Here is an 8019-nt window from a genome sequence, read left to right on the forward strand (position 1 = left end):
CAGTTTTGGGTTGCAAAAATATACAAATGTAAATTGATTTTTGTACACTAACTGTGTACTCTAAAACTTTGCTGAATGCATTCATTAATTTTAAAAAATAAGTTCTTTAGGACTTTTTTTTCTATAAAAATTTATATCATCTATGAATAGGATACATCTTGTTTCTTTTATAATCTTCATACCTGTTTTAAAGATTGATAGATTATGGTAGCACAAGGATGTTCATAGTTGTCCCTTATCAAATGGGAAAATTCACTAGTTTGAAATGTACTTTGTGACAGTTTTTATTGCAAATTCAATTTCTTTGGTAGATTAGGGGCCTCCAAGATTTCCTATTGGACATGGTTCATATATATATATTAGTTTGTTTTGTAAAGTTTTTATCATCTACTACACATTGGGGAGGGCCCTTAGACAACAGTTTCAAACTCAGTAATCTCTCCCTTGTTGTTCCTCTCTCACAGGGAATCTGTTGTATCTTCTACATAACTTTGGTCACTATGCAGTATTTTCAGGTTACTGTTTTCTTAGGGAATAATTTTTCCAGGTTCAGTAATTATTATCTTCAGCTATCAGACTATTCCATCATTGCTGGAAGCTGGAACTCCTCCACTGAATCTTCTTCCTTTTTTTTTAAGAAATGACTTTATTTTTTTATTGATTTAAAAAAATGACAGTAGAATGCATTACAATTCTTATTACACATATACAGCACATTTTTTTCATATCTCTGGTTGTATATAAAGTCTCTCTTCACAGAAGTGAAATGGGCCCTCTTTTCCAGACCTCTCATTCCTGCCCTGGAATGGAATAGTAATGAACAGGGTGAGGCACATCACTCTCAGAGATACTCAGATTTGTGGATATCTGGGTTTCACCCCGTTCTGTGATCATCACATGCAATGGCTTTGTGATACTTCACATCATGGTTCAAGTCCAAGGCCGTTTGAAGTGATTTCCGTGGTCCATAGCTCTCTTGGCCACTTGGCCTGGTGTTATAATGCTGATGTTTTACTACTTTGAACTTCTCACACATTTTGCCTTCTCCTAGGGTCCAAACACCCCAAACAGAACATAACCTCTTCTCCTTGCATTCTCTGCAGTCTATTCTAGAGACTTCTCATGTCATAGATAGACCTGCCAAGAGAAGACGTAGTGTGTGCTCAAGCCAGGAGCAAGTATCAGTTACTCGTTTCCTTGGTCATGCCAAGGCTACAGAGAAATTCTTAACCAGGAAACCTTTCTTCTTTAAGGCCTGTCCCACTGCTTCTCCCATCTCAGGCTGAGCTGCCAATTTCCCTTCCTCACCCAAGTTCCCCTGCCATTAAGTTAGCTCTGCATCTCCCCACTGCTCCAGCTCCAGCTGTTGCCAGCTCTGAAAATCACTCTTGATTTCTTCTGCAAAGCCTTCAGCTCTTTCTGTGTCTTATTCCTAGCATGTCCCAGCTCTCCAGAAGGTCCTGGTCTTCAAGATAAAACACTCACATTAAGAATCTATAAACAATGCTCTAAACAATCCTAATCACAGGTGTCCCCAGCAAGGAATTCTGATGTCAGAACAAGATGGAATTCTTCTCTTGTCCTGCTTCCCAAACTGCCAACCTCTGTCCATATCCTAACACCAATTCTCCAACACCAACTGGCTGTCCTATGGTTCACTTTGATTCTGATACTACCCACTTGGAATATTACAGGTTAGGGGACCCAGTCTCACAAGATGCCCCTACCTCAGATGCCTTTGCAAGTTCCTGTGTCCATTCACATTTCTGTCTTGTTTGGCTACAAATCTGAGGCTTTCCATATCCCCTTAGTTTCAATAATTTGCTAGGATGACTCACAGAACTCTGAAAACATTAGGCTTATGATTCTAGTTTTATTTATTTTTTAAATACAACTCAGAAACAGATTGAAGAGGAGAATATGACAAGACCATTGGAGTTAGGGCACAGGAGCTTCTGTTCCCATGGAGTTGGGGTGCACCATCCTGCTGGTACATCAATATCAATGCTGAGATAATGAAAGGAGCTAATTTTCTTCCCCTGAAAAAAGAGGAGGGTTAGGGTTAGATGGACTGTAAAGCTAACTGGAAAATATTACCACTTTGGGTGACAGATTTCTTTCAAATCTGATGAATGTATGGATTTTTTTCCAGAAATAATCACCTTCACAACCCGAGTTTCAGGGTTAAAATGCTTGATTTAGACCCTTCCCTGAGGCATTTGCCTTTTAATATTGAGTGGAAAGACCAAAATCTCACCTGGGATTTACAGGATTCATTGTGTCCCTCATCCTTGAAGCCACTCTATCCTATTTAAGCAACTTGTACCTGCTAGCAAGAAAATGAACATGATTTCCCACTGGCAATCCCTTTGGAAGGTGAAGATCCTTAGCCTGTTTATGACCAGGTTCACTCATTTGGTCTATCTAGTCTTCTGTAGATTCTGACTTTCTGGTTCCGTTTTTCCTACTTTAATCCTGGACTGATTCCTAAATTGGGCATTATGACTTATTCTCTCACTTTGGTTCTCCTCAGTGGATTTTATTTGGGGGACCTGTTGGTTTTCAGCATCCTGAGTTGTCCCTGGTGTATGTCTAACACATGACATGCTCAAAGTTGAAACACCCTGGGTTGAGAAGCCATTACCACCTTTAGACCTGAATTGACAAGGGGTGGGAGCCGGTTCTGAAGCTGGCAAGACCAGTGCTATGTGAAGCCCCTAGCAGAGCTGAGTTTCTGGGTAGAGGAACCATCACTGCCCAAGCCAAGGCCTCTCATAGAGGAAGTGAGGAAAAGGAATGCCCTGACCTCACACACCTCTCATCCTGCTAATAGAATTGGATGAACCCCACTGCAAGGCAGAGAGTACGCAAGTGCAGATGATGCCTACCCAGAGCAGCAGTCTGCTGGGGGATACACACAAGGGTGGAAAAGGTGAAGAAAGGTGGATAATAGATCTAGGGGCTCATTTAGAATATCACAATTTCACCCTCTTTGACCCTCACACTTGGCAGAGCAGCAGTAGGTCCCTTTGAGGGGAAATTGAAGAGAAAATAGATATTAAGCATTGTGAGAGGTAAGCAGAGAGCATGTCTGGAACAACACCTGATGCCTCCATGTTATGACTTAGATATTAGGTGTCTCCCTACCCCCCGCCCCCCAAAAAAGCTCTTGTGTGAGACAATGCAAGAAAGTTTAAAAGTGAAATGATTGGGTTAGGAGAGCCTTAACCTAATCACTGCATTAATCTGCTGATACAGATTAACTGGTAACTGTAAGCAGGTAGGGTATGGCTGGAGATGGTGGGTCACTATGGGTATGCCTTTGGGGTTTATATTGTGTCATTATTGAATGGAGCGCTCTCTCTCTCTCTCTCTCTCTCTCTCTCTCTCTCTCTCTCTCTCTCTCTCTCTCTCTCTCTCTCTCTCTCTCTCCTTCCTGGTGTGATGTACTGAGCCACTTTCTTCTACCACACTCTTCCACCATGATGTTCTGTGTCATCTCAGACCCTGAGAAATGGAATCAGCCATCTAGGAGCTGAGACTACTGAAACTATCAATCCCAAAATAAACTTTCCTCCTCTAAAATTGTTCTTGTCAGGTCTTAGTAACAGCAGAAAAAAAAAAACAAACACCTGATTAAAACACTTCAGGAAAGTGCTTGGCAGAATTTTGCATTATATTCTCTACTAAGTGGGCTTTCCCCTGGAGAGGTGGGGCTGTTCATTTTTTATGTGTTCTTGGAGGTGTTGAAAGATAAAAGGGCATTTGCAAGGGAGTTTATCGGGGTATTAGGGTTTTCGAGGACTTGATGAGACAAGAGAAGAAAGGACTGTTCAAGGGAGTGAAAATGACAGCTACAGACAAATATCCTGGAGCCATGGACGTGAGGGGCCTGGGATCTGAGAGCAGCAGGGACAGGAGGCTGGGCCAGTGCAAAGCATTGGAGAGTCCAGGATTCACACTCTGTAGTTTCCCAGATAGAAAATAGATAACTATTTGGGAACTTTGTTATCCCTAGTGGGATAACTTTGTGTAGTTGTGTCTTGGGCCCAGGCAGTTCTCTGGCTTTTCCTCCTCAGGTCCCTCAACCAGGAGCCTCTTGCCCAGAACACAGAGGCAGAATGGGACTCATATCTGAGATTCACAGACAGGTAGTACTGACCAGGGATACAATATTCTTTAGATGGTTTTCAGATAGTTGTTTTGTCCCATGTTTTCTGGATAATGGAAAGGGTCTTTAAGAGAAGATAAGATTGACCTAACTATCTTTCATTTAAGATTCATGGAGGTTAACCCTAAAGTCCAGCTGAATTGACAGCAAAATTGGAACTTTAAGGTCACCTCACCTAGCTCCTGGTTCTGTGCCTTGCTTGGTGGAGCCTAAGGAGGGCAAACCCATCAGTTATCACAAAGTGACTCAGAGGTAAAGGGGAGGGGCTTAGAATAGTTAGCATTTTCTGGGATATGGTTGGCCACAGAAAAGTTCTTCAGTGTGAATCATGCATGTGACCTGCTGTCTTTCGATTTTAAATATTTTAGAAATGGGATAGGTTTACTCTGGGAGAGGGCATAGTTAACCGAATGAAGTAACACTGGAGAGCCAAGCAAGAGTCAGGGCCTTGCCTTTTGGTTTTGTGATTTGGAACTCTCCTCATCAATTGAGATGGATGATTGGGGTGGGGGGCTGTGACAGCTTTAGGAAAGGCCTTAATAAAAGGAACTGCAGTTCCATATCAATTTCACTTTATCATGAATTCCATCAAAGCTGTACAGGTCTGGCTGTCTTTGATGTTAGTTCTGTCTAATCCAGACTGAAATTAGAAATTGCTCATGATCAAAGCCTGGTTAGGTATGCTATAACCCAAGGGAAAATCAAACTGACAATGTGAAGGTCAGTACTCAACGATTTTATTCAAATAAAGGAGTTCTGGCTTTAATAACTTTTAGTTTATTAGTATTCTGATATGGAAAGGAAAGCATCTTCTTAGCAGCTGAATTAATGATGTTTCAATATTTGAGAACTTTAATTTTGACCCCAGGGAGTGGAGGGGTCCTCTGAAATGTGATCGGGTTTGTACTGTGGAAATTCCTAGTAACTGGAGAAGGTTAAGAAGTGATTTCAGGAAAGTGTTTTCTTCAACAAATCACCTGCAGGTGATTTTTCCAGAAGGGTAAGATGGTGCTGAATCCAAGAAAGTGTTACATGGGAGAAAGAGTCATCCTTAAACATCATCTAAGACTGGTGCTATGGCAAGCCCTGAGATGAACTATGTATGTTTTCTCCTTCGCTTTGACCACCTCACCTGCTCAAAATCCATCTTCTTACAAGTCTAACTGTCCTATACCTCAACGCAAATGCTTCCTTCTTCTTTTCCATCAGTGTTTGTCATATGTCACCTGCCTCAAAGCCATTAGGGACTAAGCTTGATGTTTGTCCTCCTACAGCCCAAATGAAGTTCCTTGTGGTGTTTGGGTCCTGTCATTTATCTTTCCTATATCTGTCTTGTGTTTACCAAGCATACTGTTTGTTTCGAAGGGCACAGCTTGCATTTTATTTCTCTTTGTGTCTTGTGGTGTCATGCCCTACACTTGCTTGGTGCTCAATAAATATTAAAGGAAAATGGCACATTTAGACCCAGCTCTGTAGAACTCCGAGGAATTGTTTTATGCACAAAGTTCAGAAATAAAAAGCCAAAACCCCAGCAAAATCATTTCTTTTTGCATTCTTCATTTTGATGATGTCTCAAAGGCATGGTTTTCTAGATTCTTTATGCCTCTAATATACTCCAAATTACCTTATATTTCTGTTTTATCTAACAGATAGGAGGTGACATGCAAGGGTACAGGGCCCCCAGTCACCTAGAGTCGTATACAAAAACCTGCTGGAGTAATATCTAAAACAAATCACACCTGAACATTTTATTAAGGGCTTTTACCCTGTACCAGAATAATTATGTCCCATAAAGTTAATTCACATTGGAAGGAATCATCAGAAATTCTGGATATGTTGAATGCAATTCAGTCAGTTGGGACAATGCCGATTAAGACTACTCTAGGTGAAATGGCAATATGACATTCTGATACAGGAACTACTTGGAGGTCATTGAATGGATGCCATCTGAGATACTGGTGTATTCTGGGAAAGGAGGAAAGGGAGAAAACAGTAGAAGATTTTGAATGATTTTAAATTCTGTGTCTGGGTTATTTAAACTTATAAACTCTCCATCACATCCCATTGCAGGGACATTCAAAGTCAATCTGTTGAACTTTCAGCCTGAACTCAAATTAGCCTGCACTCTACTTTTGTGGACTAGATAATGATAATTGTTGAGGATGTGTCTCCTTCTAAAAATGTTTTTTAAAAAATAAGCGCTGACCTGACATTTCCCCTCTTCTCTCTCAGAGTCGTTAGTTATCTGAGTTATTTCAAGTCCGTTGGTTATTCAGAATAAGCTTCTGGGAATCCAGCCTTCATTGCCATTGCCACAGCTGGATTCTGCTCTCAATCTTCTGGAAACTCCCCTAAAGAAATTAAGCCCCTTCCTTCCTGTCATTTATCTTTCCTTTATCTTATCTTTCCTATATACTGTTTGTTTTAGGGTACATATATAAGCAGGCAACAACTAGGAAAGAGATAAAACCTTCTTCACCAGGTTTTATCTCCACCTACAAAATCGAACTAGTTGCTAGATACACCTAAAATGTCTTACAAGTAGGAGCAGACTCACTGCGCAGACTCAATACCTGACGTGTGTTGAGTCTACATGCTACATGCACATTGACTTTTATATGTACTATGTGCACTCTTCATATACACTGTAGGCTCTCTTTCTATGAGAATCTTTGAGATTGTCTTCCTTTCATAGGTTGTCATACTCTCTGGGAAGTCATTAGTTATAATGGCCAGATCATTAGCCTAGATTAACAAAGAAGCCCCGAAGCCTTCTCTTACTCAAAAATTGCAAGACAGACTGATGTATGACATGCAATCCACGAGACCAACATGTGTATTAACCTAACTCACATCTAGACCTAGTCCAGTATATTACCTCTTGTCAAGCTTTTAACCTACTAAGTGTGCTATAATTTTCAATGAAAAATGATGCATTTTAGATCTAACCTAATACATGTATGTGTATGTTAAATGATCAAATGAATCCTGACTGCCCACTTTATTGTTTTCTTCAGGATGCTACCTGAATGGGAGTGTTTAGAATGAGGTGTACATTTTATTGAGGCAGCTCCCTGGGAGGCTTTCATGAGAGTGAGGCAATAGGAAAAGCAAGATTGAAATAAAGGTAACTAGGCTAACGAAGTCAACTAAGCTTCCAAGACTCTTCAAGTGATGTAGCAAGTTCATATTTCCCATCTTGCATTCTTTTCCTTATAGCTTCAAAAACTTCAGGCCAACTTGGGTTTACCTAAGGCATTTCTCATTCAAATCCCACTTTGATTTCCTTAAGACCTGTTTTGATCAACATGTATTTCAAGCCCAGTTCAAAAGATCTTGTGTATTAAGGAAATACTGTGCATTTCCTGGATTTCTTTAGCTACCCCCTATTTTCCCCTTCATCCCATCTCACTAACAGCAGTCCACTTACCTTACTTAAGGGTTATTGTAACCACCTCTGGGGTACCTCACATGTTGTTCTCTCTGCCCACCCTGGCCCACAGACACACATATTAGCCTTATGCTGTTCTTTAGGTTTATCTTCTCTGATTCTTCAATCATCACTTAAAACCCTTCTCATTCCTTGTTAATTCTCTTTCCTAGTTGTTGTCTGCTTATATTGGTACCCTAAAAATTATCACACATACTTGGCTTTGAGTTTTTACATGTTTATCTGTTTAATTATCTATTTTCATCCTAGACGTCAAGGATGGTGAAAGTAGAGATAATGCATTTTGTTCACACATATTCATTTCAGACTCAAGACCTGACACATATGTGTGCACACTGAATATTTAAGGAATTAACGAACAGGTGCACTGAGTGAAAATCACATTGTCTTATAGCTT

The sequence above is a fragment of the Marmota monax genome, unplaced genomic scaffold (genome assembly GCF_021218885.2).
Source record: "Marmota monax isolate L192 unplaced genomic scaffold, Marmota_monax_Labrador192_F-V1.1 WCK01_AAM20220418_F8-fsc00420, whole genome shotgun sequence".
NCBI classification, from domain to species: Eukaryota; Metazoa; Chordata; class Mammalia; order Rodentia; family Sciuridae; genus Marmota; species Marmota monax.